The 18,567-nt window shown below is 34.4% G+C and overlaps 1 protein-coding gene across 1 annotated transcript in view; it reads left to right on the top strand.

Moving 5' to 3' along the window:
* LOC136031499 (palmitoyltransferase Hip14-like) overlaps positions 1 to 18,567 on the top strand; it is a 106,400-nt gene that overhangs the window by 11,175 nt on the left and 76,658 nt on the right. Inside the window, exon 2 of the mRNA XM_065711157.1 lies at positions 2,872 to 2,990. The gene's annotated coding sequence lies outside the window, so the exon portion shown is untranslated. The remainder of the gene's footprint in view (positions 1 to 2,871; positions 2,991 to 18,567) is intronic.

Below are 18,567 nucleotides of genomic sequence, written 5' to 3'. Positions count from 1 at the left end.
TACTCCTCTCCAGGATATATAACCCCCCCCCCCCAAAAAAAAACAAAAACAAAAAAAAATGTCCTAGCTATGTTCTTGGGGATTATATATCAATCTTTACCTCCGTCCTCCCCTCGTCATTGCTTTAAATCTAATTCTGTTTTTTTTTTTTTTCTGAAGGCTCAATGAGAGCTTAGATGCTTTGGCACTAAAATACAACCTTTGATGTATGTCCATCCCTCCCAAAGTACAAAACAATTAGGGAACCCATTTATTCCTTGAAATCTAGACCTTTTAATTTTCAACCAAATGATCTTCCTTTGAAGGTTAACATCAATCCCTTCGAAAATGCCCCCCGGAAAGCCTTTTTATATGATTTTTGGGCTATTTTGAATAAAATGGATATTTCAAATTGTCTTTTAGTTGCATTTCGATAAAAAATTTGTATGAATTGAGGGGGGCGGTAGTTGCCCACGATCTTTTTTACTCTTAAAAAGGGCTCTGAGGGGGGGGGCATCCTCAAAAATAATTTCCAGACGTTTCAACTACGCTGACGAAAATTGCTATCTCAAGATTTTGGTCGGAGGTGTTTGGGCAAATGATAGGAGTGGGAGGGGGGGGGATCTATTTGCCCTTCAGTCACTTTCGACTATTAGAATGGGCACTAACCCTCTTAATTTTCGATAGAATGAGCCATTCAACATTTCAACGTCAACTTCTTATACACGAAGTGCCATGATAAAAAAAAAATAAAAATAAATCATCTCAATCCCAACATCGTTCTTTACTTATGCAGCGTTTTTACACTGGACTGTTTATTATATTTTTTTTTTTCATGGAAAAAGTTAACATTTTTTTTTCCTATTAGACTCCATCATGTTCCATTTTCCTATATACTCCACGGAGAAACGAGGTGTTTTCCGGAGGGGTATTTTCCCCGGGGGGTAAGGGGTAAAACTGGCCACCGCTATTAAGAACCATGAAGATATTTTTTATGGGGGAGTCTTATGCAGAGGAGGGGAAGATTGTCTAGGATATTTTCAGTGGGAGAAAATTTTTGGGAAGAATTACCGAGAATTTCTCAGCCAAATTCTTTTTTTTAATTTTTTTCTTCTTTGGGCGTGCATCTCTACATGCGTGCATGAAGGGAGGGGGGGGTGTTGTCCGATGGGTACTTTCTGTGAGGGGATTTGGGTAAACACTGGCCACTACTATTAGGAACCATGCAGATATTTTTTACGAGGGAGTTTTATGCAGGGGAGGGGGAGTTTGCCTAGGGTATTTTTAATGGGAAGAAAATTTTTGGGAAGAATTACCATGAATTCCTCTCCCGAATTCTTTTTTTTGTCTTTCTTCCTCTTTACATACGGGGAGAATGTTGAAGTGGAATTGTCCCGAGGAAAGTTTCAGCAGGAAAAAAGTTCTATGGCAGGATTTTCCCTTTGGAAGCGTTTTTAATATGCGTTTCGATGGTATAAGTTTTCTCAGGAGTAATTCCATCATACCAAAGGTCCTACAAGATCGGGAAGAGACTCATGGAACAAAAATTTTAAGCACCTTTTTAAGCCACCACTACTAGGACTACTACTCCCCCCTTCCGCAGTAGGACAAATAATAAAGTTGTAACCTGAAAGTATACGTGAAAACTAAGAAGAATTAGATAACAAGTCCCGAAGACTTTTAGTTTTTAATTATAGGCGGATTGAAGGTTAGAAAATTAGGCAATTGAAACGTAATCCTTTTGGTATCTTAAATTACTCCATGCATAGTTATCTACGAGCCCTTGACATACACCTTGCCAGAAAATTATCTAAATCGTAATACATCAAGTCGTTGTCAACACAATTCTGTTAATAAGATTCAATGTGGAATCCACACTCCTAAGTAACAGGAAATAATTTTGTGTCCAAAGATAAATGTATTTAAAACAATATATGGATGTAATCGAATGAAAAACAATGGCATCAGAAGACAGTTTCTTATGTAATAAAAAAGGCAATATCTTTTTTACAAATACATATTACAACCATTTACCAATCCCTGATCATTATTGGATTTATAGGCTGTAATATGGTCAAAAAAAAAGTTTGTCGTATCAATAGAGTTCGTTTTCGAAAAAAAAAACTAAAAACAAGTTTTTGAAGAAATTAGACGACATAAGTTAAATTTTCTTCGAAATTTTCTTTTAGATAATCAAGCTGTTTCAAACAATATGCCATTCATATTTTCATTTATCTCTATGATCTTGAAATAGAGGTGTTTAGAAAAGTCGATGTGACAGTTTATTTTTTATTATCTCTATCAAATCCACAAAAACCCACAGAGGTGGGTAGAATAAGCAAATATCGTAGATACGAGATTCATATAACTGGACTGGATCTGCTCTCTTCGGGGGATTTGGGGGGGGGTCAAGTGCTTTGGCGAGTTCGGTGCTTCTGGACTGGCTAGAACGATGAAAATTGGTAAACATGTCAGGGAACTGCACAAATTGACTTGATATAGCCGTTTCCCTGATTTGACCATCTGGGGGGCTGAAGGAAGAGGAAAAACTAGAAAAAAACGAGGTATTTTTAACTGACGAGTGGTTGATCGGATCTTAATGGATTTTAATATTTAGAAGGACCTCGTGTCTCAGAGCTCTTATTTTCTCGACCGAAATCAAGCCTCTGATTTTCCTTTTTAAATCTATCTATTGAATCTTAGGATTTTGCTAGAGCTCATACCATATGAGCTCTTAGCTCTTGGCTCTTCTGACCTCGTCACAAGTGCCAAATGAGCTCTTAGCTCTTGTTGGATCAGCAAAGAAAATTCTTCTCAACTATCTCCTTTGCTCGCTCCCCCCCCCCCTCATGTGGTTGAATTGGGGAAGATATTATTTCTAATTTATTCTAGTCTGGCTCATGATACGCCTGCCAACTTTCACCGTCCTAGTTTATCTGGAAGTGCCCGAACTAGCGAAAGCGAAGCCGACAGACAGATCGACAGAAATTGCGAACGCTATGTGTCACTTGGTAAGTACCAATTGCCATAAAAAAACCTATAATTTGAGTTCAATATGTGTTCGTTGCTTTTATTTATGCCCCGCTGGACACCAACATTTAAAAACACAATAAAAATAGTAGGGAAGTAAATTTTATAAATCTAGAATTTTTAATCCAATCAATAAATTTTTAATATTTTTTTTTTATTTATACCACTTTAAATTTGTTCCAATTTTTAGGTTTTTTTACGCTCCAGACCATTTACAAAAAAAGCTACCAGGTGTCACTTATGATTTTTTTTTTTTTTTTTTTGGTTTTCTGGTAATTAAATCAGAAGAAATAAACCGGTCAAATTTTTGATCCTTTTTCAAAGGTTCCTTGTACACAAATTCATTTTGCTGATATGTCTGCTCATAGAGCAAGATCTCTTTTCATAGCATAAAAAGAGCTTTTTCACAGCTTTTCAACAAGATTCTTAAGTCACCCTCATTCCTTGTTTTTCTCTTTTTTAGAATAAATTTGTTGATTTGGTCAATTATTGGCACCTTTGTTCCATTTCCCCCCCCCCCAATATTTTTCTCATCGGTGGCTTTTCACAAAAGGCCCTCCAGATTTTGTTGTAGATCCGCTCCTGTTTTACAACTTTGATTGTAAACATATTTTCCTAAGGCTTTTAGATTTTAGATGTTTACCTTTCACGTATCTAATGAGAATCCGAGAGTGCGTACAGTTTGGCTTTAAAAGTAAAGAAACACCGATCTTAGGTCTATAAAATTAAGTAACATAATTTTTAAAAAGAACAATATTCTTAAGAACACATTATTTTAAACATTATTGGCTTTTAGAAGTACAGAAACACTGATTGTAGGCCTATAAAATGTATGAACATTATTTTTAAAAAGAACATTGTTCTTAAAAACGCATTATTTTAAATACTATTGGCCTTTAAAAGTAAAGAAACACTGATTGTAGGCCTATAAAATGTATAAATATTGTTTTTAAAAAGAATATCATTCTTAAAAACACATTATTTTAAACGTTATTGGCCTTCAAAAGTAAAGAAACACTGATTGTAGGCCTATAAAATGTATGAACATTATTTTTAAAAAGAATATCATTCTTAAAAACACATTAATTTTAAACATTATTGGCCTTTAAAAGTAAAGAAACGCTGATTGTAGGCCTATAAAATGTATGAATATTGTTTTTAAAAAGAATATCATTCTTAAAAACACATTATTTTAAACGTTATTGGCCTTTAAAAGTAAAGAAACACTGATTGTAGGCCTATAAAATGTATGAATATTATTTTAAAAGGAATATTGTTCTTAAAAACACGTTATTTTAAACAGTATTGGCCTTTAAAAGTAAAGAAAAACTGATTGTAGGCCTGTAAAATGTATGAACATTATTTTTAAAAAGAATATTATTCTTAAAAACACATTATTTTAAACATTATTGGCCTTTAAAAGTAAAGAAACACTGATTGTAGGCCTATAAAATATATGAACATTATTTTTAAAAAGAATATCATTCTTAAAAACACATTATTTTAAACATTATTGGCCTTTAAAAGTAAAGAAACACCGATTGTAGGCCTATAAAATGTATGAAGATTATTTTTTTTAATCTAAAGTTATAGTCTATTCGTCCATTTTAGTTCCATGGCATCTTATTTTATTCCTAATAGTGCCGAATCTTAGAATAATTTGGTTTTCCCCCATTATCTCAGATAGTTGATTATTTATAGGCCCGTTCATAAATGACTGGATTACCGCGGTTTGGAACCGGGGTAATCATACTTTGCTTTGCGGAGTAATGCATATACTATTAAATTAATGTCATTTAAAGTGATAGGTTCCTGAAGGTTATGTTCATAGCGATTTAGAACTAGTGATCAATCTATTATATCCCCCGAAAGGGAAATTTTAGGGTTAACAGTGCAATACTGTTGCTGAGGGGGGTAGTTCTTCTATTGCAAAAACGTATATTTTAATGAAAAATGATAGTTTCCAAAATTCATCCATTAAAAGCTGTACTTTATCCTGAAATGGGGGGATAAACGCCCTAATATCAAGGATAATTCCGTTTTGGCGTGGAAAGCAAACTCTCTTTACAAAAAAAAAATAGCAGTACAATTGCTAAATACTTCAAAAAGGGTAAAAGTTAGACAGAAAATGGGTTTATAATTGGGCTTGACTTGACCGGATAATTGCATGCTGTAAAATTCCCCAAAAAAGGCTTCACACATGTATCTAGATTCTTAATAAATGTCCTACTTTTGCCAGAAATCCCAAGAAACAATCGGGAAATTAAGCGTTTCACAAAATTTCGGGGGGGGCCGAAGGCCCCCCTGCGTACGTGCCAGATGATACTCCTTTTCTCTGCTAATACGCCCCCAGTGCAATAGCCTCCAGTTGAATTCTCCTAAGCATTCAAATAGATTTGAAATTATAATTCGGATATTCTTGATCCGAACCCACAATGGGTGCGGTTTGAGTTTTTTTTTTCGAGAAGCTATTCTATGAAAATAAATGGCAGTAACCCTTTTGCTCCTCTCAAATATCCAGTTATCGTTTTGCCCCTTTGTATTTTTCGTAGATCTCCTGCAGTTTGGCTCCATCAAGATTCATATTTTTTGCAACATAATCAGCCTTTGCGATTTGAAATTTTTCTGTATTCATATCAGACTTGTTGCAATTTGGTCCGTAATCTTGATCACCGTTAGACAAACTCGGATTCTCTTTCGTTTTGGCCATATATCTCCCATCCATGGCTGCGTAATATCTTTTCTGATTTGTTTTTGTATGTTTCCGAAGATTATAAGTTTTCACCGTTTATTCTTTTGTTATTTTGCAAGGACTGTAGCCAAATATTTTTTTCCACGTAGAAGATATATATGTGAGGGTTATATGAGAGGGTCCGCTCTCTCATATATGAGAGGGTTCTCATTATATGAGAGGGTTCATACATGAGAGGGTTCGCCCCCTCGTCAGTACCTCTCTCTCTACACTAAATCTTAAATTTTGTCCCAATTCATTAAGAATGACCACTGAATTACAAAAGCCGTAGAATAATAGTTGGCATTACTTAAAAATACTTTAGCGTAAAAAGCGAGGCATTAGAAGGAGGTGAGCCCCTCATATGGGTAATAATTTCTGTTTGTTTTAAGTTTTAATGCTGCTCCTTACTTCCAACTGAAAAAAAACTTTCATATTTATTTATTTATTCCTTTTTTTTAAATAATGCTAGTAAATCCTGAATTTACTTTCATTGCTTTTTTTATTGCTTTTTTTTTAAATAATGCTAGTAAATCCTGAATTTACATGGGGGAAATTTTCTTCCCCCATGAAAATTCCTCGATGGGAAGTCCCCCCAGCATATCCCCCTGTTCTCAACCCCTCCCCCAACCAAAAAATCCTCCTGAAAACACCTGTACACTTCCCAATAACCATTCCTATATGTAAGCACTGGTCAAAGTTTGTAACTTGTAGCCCCTCCCACGGGGACTGTGGGGGAGTAAGTTGCCCCCAAAGACATAGTCATAAGATTTGTCGACTACGCTGAATAAAATGGCCATCTCAGAATTTTGATCCGTTGACTTTGGGAAAATAATTAGCGTGGGAAGGGGCCTAGGTGCCCTCCAATTTTTTTGGTCACTTAAAAAGGACAATCGAACTTTTCATTCCCGTTAGAATGAGCCCTCTTGCAACATTCTAGGACAACTGGGTCGATACGATAACCCCTGGGAAAAAAACAAAAGAAAAAAAAAAAAAAAAACAAACAAACAAATAAACACGCATCCGTGATCTGCCTTCTGGCAAAAATTATAAAATTCCACATTTTTGTAGATAGGAGCTTGAAACTTCACAGTAGGGTTCTCTGATACGCTGAATCTGATGGTGTAATTTTCGTTAAGATTCTATGACTTTTAGGAGGTGTTTCCCCCTATTTTCTAAAATAGCGCAAATTTTCTCAGGCTCGTAACTTTTGATGGGTAAGACTAAACTTGATAAAACTTATATATTTAAAATAAGCATTAAAATGCAAGTCTTTTGATGTAGCTATTGGTATCAAAATTCCATTTTTTAGAGTTTTGGTTACTATTGAGCCGGGTCGCTCCTTACTACAGTTCTTTACCACGAACTGTTTGATTACTGCTGTTCAAACTAGCATACAGGCTTCATTATAGAGTTTGAAGGTTCAATTCAAAACTGTTGATCGTTCAGGCTTAATTTTTGTTAGATTTTTGGTTGAAAATTTTTTTGTTTTAATTAATTTTAGTTTTATTAACTTTTTTCGAGAGTTTGAGGCGGAGTATGCGTGGTGGGCTCTTATAAACCTCCAGTTAAGGACTTTGGACCATAATTATTGTAACGTTACCGTTTTATGCTTCCAAACTCTTCCATTTAAAAAGTGGCACCACAAGGGCTGTTTTTAGTTCTATACGTCACTCATGGATGGTAAATTGCATAAAAGTTACGTAGATACGAATAATAGCTTTAAAATGAGCCTTTCCGAGATATACTTTAAAAAAAGAGTATACATCACATTTGCATAGATAGTTGATTATCTGAAAAGTAATCATAAGAAGGGAAAAACCGTCCAAAAATCCAAGCAGGAATCGACCGCATGATAATTTAGTTTGAAAACCAACGCTGATCTAACAGAACCAGGCCTTTTATAATCTAGTTTAATGTATTGGTGTTTGTAGGAAATATTCACAAGATTTTCCACTTAAGAAGTGGTGCCAAAAGTGTTGTTTTCAGTGCTGTATATCACCTACGAATGGTAGAATTGATAAAAAAGCACGTAGATATGAGCGAAAGTTTTCAAATAAGCTATCAAACATCACTCTAAAACGTTCTGGTAGCCCACTAGCATTAACTTTTCCACTTGAGACTTGACACTAAAGTTTTTTTTAGTGGTATTTGGACATTCCCGATGGTGGAATTTATAGGAAGAACTTAGATATGAGCAATATTTCTTTGACATGAGCTGTCAAAAATATTTCTATGATGTTCTAGTAGCCCGCTAGCTCCACCACTTGAGAAATGGCGTAAATAGTACCATTTTTCATGCCATATGGCGCTTGCAGATGACAGAATTTATATATACCACGTGTGTATGAAAGACAGCTTTTGAGGGAGCTCTAAAACATCTTTCTATTATGTCTAGTAGCCTACTAGACCTGCAAAAAAAAGAACAAAAAGACTATTTTAACATTTTTAACTCTAAGTTACTATGGGCAGTAGTTAGCTCTTTACTAGGTTGCAGCTACTGCTTCAACCAGCACAAAGAATTCATTGCAAATTCTCCCAAGAAACTTGGCTACCATTGTGAAATCTAAAAGATGGTAGAGTTTTTAAAAATCTGGTAAATATAAACAATAACTTTTAATAGATCCATTAAGCATCTCTCTAAGATGTTCTTGTAACCCGCTAGGCCTAAAAAAAAAATAATAAAAAATTAATAAAATATATATATATATATATATATATATATACATAAATATATGATGCAAAAAAAGTGGTTTTCCTTGTTGTTCAAGATGGGGGACTATAATTCCCCTGTTCAAGGTTTTTGACCATGCTAATTCGAATGATTCACTTTTTATTTTTATCTAGATATGGCCATTCTCAAGGGGATTCAGTTTTTTTCTGAAGTCACCATAAATATATTTTGTAAAACACTGAAGTAACAGAAACTGCATTTTTCAAAACTGAAAGACAAAAAAGAGACTGAAATGAAAGTTTTGTGAGAATTTTTATAAGGTGGAATACGAAAATTTCAACCTGTCAAGTGCAATTTTAAACCTTATAAATCAGGATAGGGTTGGAATAATAGCTTGCAATACATTCTGAGTGTATATTTTTTGGCCCAGGATTCATTACTGAAAGTTTCAAAGAATCTTACAAAAACTAAATTTAAACGAATTTTGGTATTCGTTTACCTTTACCTCTTGCTAAATTGATCCTCTCCTTTGATCATTCTCTGAAAGTTCCAACTTAATGCTCAAATCCATCCCTGAGATACCCTTTATTGACGATGTGCATGCAAATAGTGTCTTTTTTTTCAAATTTCTACTCAATATTCTATATGTAGTTCTGTGGCTGTTATAGTAGTAGTGGTAACAGCAGTAGCGGTGATAGTTGTAGGAATAATATAAGGGTGTATGTAATGCCTTTTTGGTCAATTGATTATCTTGCTTATTCTTTCCTGAAAGTTCCAATCAGTTTTGCCCTTTTGACAACCCGTATGCACATAACATGCCTTGATTTAGATCAAAACTCCTCTCAACCTCCCCTGAAAGGCTCACCTGAATGTGCCTTATTTTTTTGAAAGCCTATCTTTCTGAATAACATATACTAAATGTAAATAGTGAACGAATTGCTTAAACTACAGCCCCTACTCTGGGGGCTAGAGACAACGTTCACGTCTCCAAAGGTGTAATTACTTCACCTTTCTTCAATGCTAAAAAAAAAATACATGTCTCAATAATTTTTATTTGATTTTTTTTTTTTGAAAGTGATGGTGTGTGTGTAACTGAAGCATATGCAACTGACCCCCTGTAACTGAACCGCCGTACAACTGAACCAGCGTGCAACTGAATCAGTGTGCAACTGGACCAGTGTGCAACTAAACTAGTGTGCAACTGAACCACCTTGCAGCTGAACCCTCATGTAACTGAATCTTCGTGCAACTGAACCAGTGAGCTCAGTTTCTAAGTACTGCTAAAAATATGTGGCAATATTCTTGGGTAAAACACAAGTTAGAATTTTTACATGTTCAACCCTGTTGAAATTGTTTGTTTTTTAGTCATGATATAAATACCTGTCAAGATCATTCATAAGAAAGCGTTGTTTCATTTTTACTAAAATAACGAAGATCCGATGTCACAAATCATTAAAGCTGATTTATTTCTCTTTTCTCAGATGAATCAGATCTTTTTGGACGTTAAGTAATCAATCAATCAATCAATTTATTCAACCAATAAACTTACAACAAAAACACTTCAACACGACTCCCCTGTAAGGCTCTATGGCCAGAAAAAAAGGGGACCAACAGATATGACACTAAAAAAAAAATCAAAAAAAAACAACTTATCAGTGATGAAAGAAGGAGTACTTTGAAGAGCTGTGGGAACATCATCATGAAGGTGATAATAAAATTAATGACGCACAGGAAATTATGTAGAGAGACTGTAAATCAAGTAATGGGCTAGTTGGATTAGTGGCAGAACAATTTGTTTCATAAGCCTTCTTACCTTATCATATAACTTAGATAGTGGTTTCAAAAAAGAAAAGAAAAAGTTGACACCCGAACAGCAGGGCATCCGAACAGTTCCAACTACAGTACTAATTGCACTGTCATCAGCAAAAGCAGCGGGTGTCCTCATCAAAGAGTTCGTGATAACTAACTGTAGTAAGGACCCGGCTCAATAGTAACCGAAACGAATCTCTATGCACATTCGTATAGTGTTCAATTCATTCTCTGGGCTTGTCTTCAGAAAAAGAGGTTAAATAGTCTTTTCTATTTTTCAAGGGAGGAGCAGGTTCATTTTCCACTAGTTTCTTCCACTTACAAGCAATAAATTCAGTCACTAGTAGGATTTTTCATCCAACTCAATATGTACGAATAATGTGGTATTCGGGGCTTTCTTCTCTGTAGTGAAATATTTCCTAAATCAAAGCCCTCAGAAATGATCTCTTTCTCTCTGAGAAATTCTCCCGCATCTGACACCATGTTTTTCACATCATCTATTAGAATCAATGGCAATAGGAATTTGCCTGGAAGAATGGACCTGAAAGGCAAAAAAATGTTAGTAATCGAAGCAGGCAGTTAAAATTAGTTAGCACTAGACTTGAAATCCTGAGGTCAGGGGTTTGGGTCCTGATTTGGGTTGTTTTTTGGTTTGGAATGGGGGTCAATGGTTTGACAGTGTAAGCACAGTCAGAGTGGATCCAGCTCTAAATGGGCACCTGGGGAAATTTTGGAGAATACCACGTGTAGTTTCGTATGATTTGCCCCAACTACAAATTATATTCTCGGCCAAAGGCAGTGAATTCGGAGACGGGTACCTGTGCTGCGCAGACTATTGGTCAGCATACAAAAAAGCTTTTTTAAGAAGCACACAGCAAGAGAACAGACAATTTTAAAAGAAAATAATTAAGATTTATTTTTTCTGGGTCACCATATTTAAATTGTATCACTATAGCTAAACTTTTCGGAACAAATAATGTTTAGAATAGTCTTATCAAGAATCATTATTATGTAAAAAAAGGAAAAGGTTATTGAAAAAATTACTGAGTTATTCAGTGAATTTAGTTTGTTCCTTATCAGGGGTAACGCCGCATACCATTTGTTACTTTTTCGACTAGGATCAGGAATCCTGAATACGAAGTCTGATAAAAAAAAAAAAAAAAACGGAAAAAGAATGTCTAATTACAACACAGATGTAAAATCAAGCACTTTTGCAACAGATTCCAAAATAAAGCCTATCTGAAGCGAAAATAAGATAAATTACCAGAAAATACTCTTCCTCTTCTTGAAAAGAAAGTTTTCAAAATTAGATTAGGTAACAAGTTGAAACTTCCAGAAGGAGAGAGGGTTTTGAAGAGACCAAAGCATCTACGCGCATAGTTCCTTTATAGCCACTGCAAATATCGCTACTACCCAAGCTAAAAGCATTAATGTGAGTATAAAATGTGAAGCTTTTAAAGAGTATTTAGTCAAATGCTGAACTAAATCTAAATAAACTATTAGTATATGGATTTTGAAAAAGGTGACATAGGAATTTCTCAAGAACGGCTTATATTTTCGAGTTAGACCTTCAAGGGTAGGTTTTGGTGACTTTTGAACTAGCCAGAAGGCACTATGTGTATGCTACTGATACTATCAGTACAGTTACAGTTACCATCGACAGTGTTGCTCTGTAATAGCTATAAACATCATTGAAACATTAAAGGAGCTAATTGGATTCAAAATTAAAGTTCTAGTGTCCCTTTTAAGAGTAAAAGCTGATTGGAGGCCAAGCAGCCCCCCCCAAAGTCCATTTGTTATCACAACACATTCAGTTAAAAGGTTATTCCTTTTAAAACCTAGGTCATTCCTTTTAAAACCCGTTCATTTCCGAATCCACCTATTATAAAAGCTGAATTGTATGTTTGTTGTCTGTGGAAACCGTTCACCCCTTAAGAGTGCTCTTTACTTTTCTTTGAAAAACTACTTTTTGAAAAAAAAATATTAAAAAACAAGTTTGCATTTAAAAGGATAAAGAAGAGCACTATCTTTCTTAGAGGTCTTGGTAGAAGTAAGCGTTCCTAATTAAAAACAAAATCTTAGAAAGAAGAATTTCATAAGGGGTAGGGGTGGATCTAGAAAGAAATCTTGGGCAAGGCAAAATGTGACAAGTTCACCAATTTGCAAAATCTTGGGGGTGGGGGCAATGGGACAAAGATGCCAATAATTGACCAAATTGAAAAATGTATCCTAAAATAGAAAGAAAAGGTAAAAAGGTACGAGGAAAATCTTGGAAGGGGAGGGGGTTTAGGGTCTCCCCAAGCCCCCTGATCCGCTAGTGAAGCTACACATATCATATTTTGTAATGAGGTTGAATTTGATGGTATTTTTTTTTTTGTCCTCAGCTACAAATGACAGACGCAATAAATAACTAGACCTCCGTTGCCTGTGCAACGGGAAGTGTTGCAGCAACTGTGCCCTGTTCCTTAGGGCACAGTTGCGGAGCAACACGTGCAACTGTGCCCTACGGGACACAGTTGCGGAGCAACAGTCTCCATTATGTCCAGAACGTCGAAACTTCGGAAATTATTTCTAAGAGAACGAAGCAACTTGGTATAAAGAACACTTCACTTCTTCTTGCATAACTTTCATAGCACAACTCGATAAAAATAAAATAGACATCAAAATCGAAAATTTAAGAAAATTTCAAAAAATCGGAGCGAGATTGACTTTTCCGGAATTATTTCCGGGAAATCTGTAAGAGCTACGGAATTTCATGCTTCAGTTCTCGAAAACATCAATAAAAGTTTTATATGAGTTCATAATTATTGTATCTCTAAAACGTTTACTTCCGAAACTAGGGCCGTCTTAACTTGACGCCAATTCGAAGCATTATGTTTCGAGACGTACATTTCGGGAATTATTTCCGGGAAATCTGAAAGAGATACGGAAATAACGTCTTATAGTTTTCTGCTTAACTTTTGATGGTCTAAGCTAGGAAAATATAAAACAAACCAAATTCACCAAAAAATTTAAATTGCCCCGAGGGCATGACAAAACTTCCAAATAGAAAAACCCAAAGAAGGAATTTTATTTCGGAGAAACTATTGTAACTTCCAGTTGTTAGGAGATCGAGACCTGTCGAACCACGTTGGAAAAAAAATTCTAGCTGGTCCAGAACAGAAGTTACCTCTAGAACGTCAAAACTTCGGAAATTATTTCTTAGAGAACGAAGCAACTTGGTATATAGAACACTTCACTTCTTCTTGTATACTTTTCATAGCACTACTTGATAAAAATATAAGAAACATCAAAATCGAAAATTTGAGAAAATTCCAAAAAAAATCGGAACGAGATGGACTTTTCCGGAATTATTTCCGGGAAATCTGTAAGAGCTACGGAATTTTGTGCTCCGTTTCTCGAAGAGACAAATGAAAGTTCTACATGAGTTCAGCATAACTGTATTTCTAACAAGTTTATTTCCGAAGCTAGGGTCGTCTTAAATTGACGCCAAACATCGAACGCAGAGTATCTAAGAAAAAAACAGTTTTATTTTTTTTTATGGAAAACTGTTAGAAATTTTAGGAACTTCTCTGGAACTTTTTTACTCTGTTTCACGTTTCCCTTCCCTCTGAAAAATCTCAAATTTTTAGCTCTTACCACTTCGGAGCTACAGGTCGCTGATCACGGTGAAAAAAAAAAAAAAAAAACTACGAAAGCAGTAGTGTTGCTCCGCAACACAACTAGGCGTGGCTAGTTTGACAGTTGTTCGCAAGTATGAAATTTCATTGAAAGATTATGTCAGTTTTTGCATGGGTTTTACCTTGTTTGGATATTTGCTGCGAGGTAATACATCTATTATTCGAATAATTTGAAGCTTATTCAAGTGTAATTAATGTAAGCAACCTTCCACAAAATAGGTTTTTCAAAGACAAAAGAGCTCTATTAAACTAAAAATGAGCAAAAATAATCTTCCAAGTGTGAAACTTAACATGAGTAGGTCTGACTCCCGCTTTGCAACTCCCATGCCTTCATGAACTTGTGCTGAAGACAAGTTCACCAATTTGCAAAATCTTTGGGGTGGGGGGAATGTGACAAAGATGCCAACAATCGACCAAATTGAAAAATGTATCCTAAAAAAAGGTAAAAAGGCACGAGAAAAATCTTGGGAGGGGAGAGTGGGCTAGGGTCTCCCCAGGCCCCTGAATCCGCTAGTGAAGCTACACATATTAAATTTTGTAATGAGGTTGAATTTGATGGTATGCTTTTTTTCTTGTATTTAGTTTTGTAATAATTATTCTCTTCTTTCGTCCTCAGCTACAAATGACAGACGTAATAAATAACTACGCGTGGCTAGTTCGACGGTTGTTCGCAAGTATGAAATTTCATTGAAAGATTAGGTCAGTTTTTGCATGGGTTTTACCTTGTTTGGATATTTGCTGCGAGGTAATACATCTATTATTCGAATAATTTGAAGCTTGTTCAAGTGTAATTAATTTAAACAACCTTCCACAAAATAAGTTTTTCAAAGACAAGAGAGCTGTATTAAACTAAGAATGAGCAGAAATAAAGTAAAATAATCTCCAAAGTGTGAAAGTTAACATGAGTAGGTCTGACTCCCGTTTCGCAACTCCCATGCCTTCTCAAGACAAGAACACAATTTGCATTTTTACGGAAGGGGAGAGCCCTCCGGCAAATTTTTACTTCCTTAGCTTTTCATGTCCCTTTTTGTTGGTGTTATATCACTGCTCTTACAGTTTTGCATATAGTAAAATTTTATGATTATTGTTATTAATACTACGATTATTATTATTATAAAGAACGGAAGTTTTGTATTTTATTGCAAACAATCAATTAGTGATGGGGTTCAATATTGATTGCATTATACCAATAGATACAGAGAAATTACCAAGGCTGGTAATACCCAGAGAATTATAGCACCCCCTCCATACTCAAAAATAGCGACGAAGACCACACTGCCTTTCCATAACAAACAAATACAAAGTAGAGACAATAGGGAAAATCTTTTCAAGACAGTGGAAATCAGTTCTGTGGATATTTCGGCCCTATGTCCAAGGAACGTCTTCAGACAGGCCTTTGAGACAGGCTGCTAAACAAGCAAGATTGGCTCTAAGAAATTGCATCTAATCATTTTGTTCTCTTTAGTTTGATTGAGTTTTTATTCTCATTTCATTCTTTTTGCCAGTCCTGGTTGAACTTCGTTGAAGTAAGGATGCTAGGGCTATTTTTAAAAAAGTTTTAAAAAGTGTTTTTAATTATTTAGTTTTAATTCTCACAATTTGATGTAAGTTTGTTTATAAATGTATATAGAGTTTCTCTCTTATTCTTATATTGTGCTGAAGACGGCCCTTGGACATAGGGCCGAAATATCCACAGAACTGATTTCCACTGTCTTGAAAAGATTTTCCCTATAGTCTCTACTTTGTATTTGTTTCCTCTATACTCAAATGTAAGCAAAAAGTTGGATCAAAGTTAAAACTCTTATCTAACGTTAAAACGAGTCAAAACAAAATTTATGAGCCCCCTTCAAAGTTTCTGTGACGATGAAAGGGAGATCTGGTATAAGAAGGGCCTTTCTCTTTCAAAAAAAAATAAATTCTGCTCCTTTTTAGGTTTAATGTTACTCTTTACTTCCATAATAGCAGCGCAGACCAGGAATATTCCCAGATATGATAAGGGATTAAATGTCAATTTTACTATTTTATGTGTTTTGAAGGTTTTTACCACTCTCCCACCACCCCCACCCCCCTGAACAAAATCTCCGTTAACGCCTTTGCGGGTTATATCAATTTTTACCTCCGCCCTTCGCTCGTCTCTCCCTTGGAACTACTTATGTATTTATCTGAAGCTTCAATGGGAGCTGGGTTGTTTTGGCATATCGTCATGTATTCATATCGGGAATATCTTAATATTGGTTGTTACAAGGTCTAAAAATTTAGCCACAGAAATAAGGTAGGCCTATCCTGGAGGCAGGCAACTGAAAAAAAAATTGTTTGTAGTTTGAGGACTTCTTGTATTTGAGTTTAATGTTAAAGCAATGGTAATATAGGGGCTATATCAATATTATGTAGGGAAGCTTTATTACCCTAATTTCTAGACAGAAAAAAGACCACACAATATGGCAATCCGCGAGTTATTTCTAAAACAGGTCGACGGGTAAACAAAACTGCATACATGGTTTCAAAGATGATGTCATTCAGAATTAGTGTTTATATACTGAATGCACTAAAAAAAAAACTCAAATGCTGAAAACGAATGCATTTATACATATACATGTTATAACTATGTCTTGGATATAATTTTACGTTTCTTAGCTGTTCTTGTTATTCTTATTTTCCCGTGTAGATTAAGTTAAAACTATGGTAAGAATTTCTTCAAAATCAACCGAAATTTCCTTTGATTTGAAGGTCAGTCTGGACCACAAGATAAAAGAAAAGCTCCATGCGTATGAATTTTCTAACCCCTTAATGCATAAAAAGATGTGTGATTTCGTAAAGAGTACAAGAGCTTCTATCACAAAAGCAGAAAATACAGCCTAAGACTTAGTCAGGGCCCTGAACGTAATTGTGGTGCTTACAAGTACCCCTTATTATCACAATCTGCAAGCCATTTCTTAATTGATCTAGGGCAGCGCCGTAAATCCCTATATGAAGGGGGGGGGTCGGCAGCTGCTCCCTCCAGGCCATGCATTTTTTTCTTTAGAGCTTCATAAAAAATTTATTCGTGGGAACACCTTTAATTTTATAAGTAGTAATAAAACTACTTTTAGAAGACGTAGAGAATTGTAAAGTAGCCTCTCGATTTGCCACAAGATTCCAAAATTTTTTGGCAGTGAATTTTTTTTGTTATCAGTTTTCTTTAAAATTGCCTATTTAAGATATTCTTCCTTTACTATTTAAAAGTGTTGTACTAATCATACAGCTTTGACTAATCATACAATTTTGGTTATATAGTTGTTACAAAGCAGATAACAGTTTGGCTTTAAAAGTAAAGAAACACCGATTGTAGGCCTATAAAATGTAATAAAATTATTTTTAAAAAGAACAATATTCTTAAAAACACATTATTTTAAACATTATTGGCCTTTAAAAGTACAGAAACACTGATTGTAGGCCTATAAAATGTATAAACATTATTTTTAAAAAGAACGTTATTCTTAAAAACTCATTATTTCAAATATTATTGGCCTTTAAAAGTAAAGAAACACTGATTGTAGGCCTATAAAATGTATGAACATTATTTTTGAAAAGAATATCATTCTTAAAAACACATTATTTTAAACATAATTGGCCTTTAAAAGTAAAGAAACACTGATTGTAGGCCTATAAAATGTATGAACATAGTTTTTAAAAAGAATATCATTCTTAAAACACATTATTTTAAACGTTATTGGCCTTTAAAAGTAAAGAAACACTGATTGTAGGCCTATCAAATGTATGAATATTATTTTTAAAAAGAATATTGTTCTTAAAAACACATTATTTTAAACAGCATTGGCCTTTAAAAGTAAAGAAAAACTGATTGTAGGCCTGTAAGATATATGAACATAATTTTTAAAAAGAATATCATTCTTAAAAACACATTATTTTAAACATTATTGGCCTTTAAAAGTAAAGAAACACTGATTGTAGGCCTATAAAATATATGAACATTATTTTTAAAAAGAATATCATTCTTAAATACACATTATTTTAAACATTATTGGCCTTTAAAAGTAAAGAAACACTGATTGTAGGCCTATCAAATGAATGAATATTATTTTTAAAAAGAATATTGTTCTTAAAAACACATTATTTTAAACAGCATTGGCCTTTAAAAGTAAAGAAAAACTGATTGTAGGCCTGTAAAATATATGAACATAATTTTTAAAAAGAATATCATTCTTAAAAACACATTATTTTAAACATTATTGGCCTTTAAAAGTAAAGAAACACTGATTGTAGGCCTATAGAATATATGAACATTATTTTTAAAAAGAATATCATTCTTAAATACACATTATTTTAAACATTATTGGCCTTTAAAAGTAAAGAAACACTGATTGTAGGCCTATAAAATATATGAGCATTATTTATAAAAAGAATATCATTCTTAAATACACATTATTTTAAACATTATTGGCCTTTAAAAGTAAAGAAACACCGATTGTAGGCCTATAAAATGTATGAACATTATTTTTTTTTTAATCTAAAGTTATAGTCTATTCGTCCATTTTAGTTCCACGGCATCTCATTTTATTCCTAATATCCCCCATTATCTCAGATAGTTGATTACTTATAGGTCCGTTCATAAATGACTGATTACCCCGGTTTGGAACCGGGGTAATCATACTTTGCTTTGCGGA

This window comes from Artemia franciscana, chromosome 9, assembly GCF_032884065.1.
Source record: "Artemia franciscana chromosome 9, ASM3288406v1, whole genome shotgun sequence".
NCBI lineage: Eukaryota > Metazoa > Arthropoda > Branchiopoda > Anostraca > Artemiidae > Artemia > Artemia franciscana.
The sequence above is the reverse complement of the archived record's forward strand: the minus strand, read 5'-3'. Positions and strand labels throughout refer to the sequence as shown.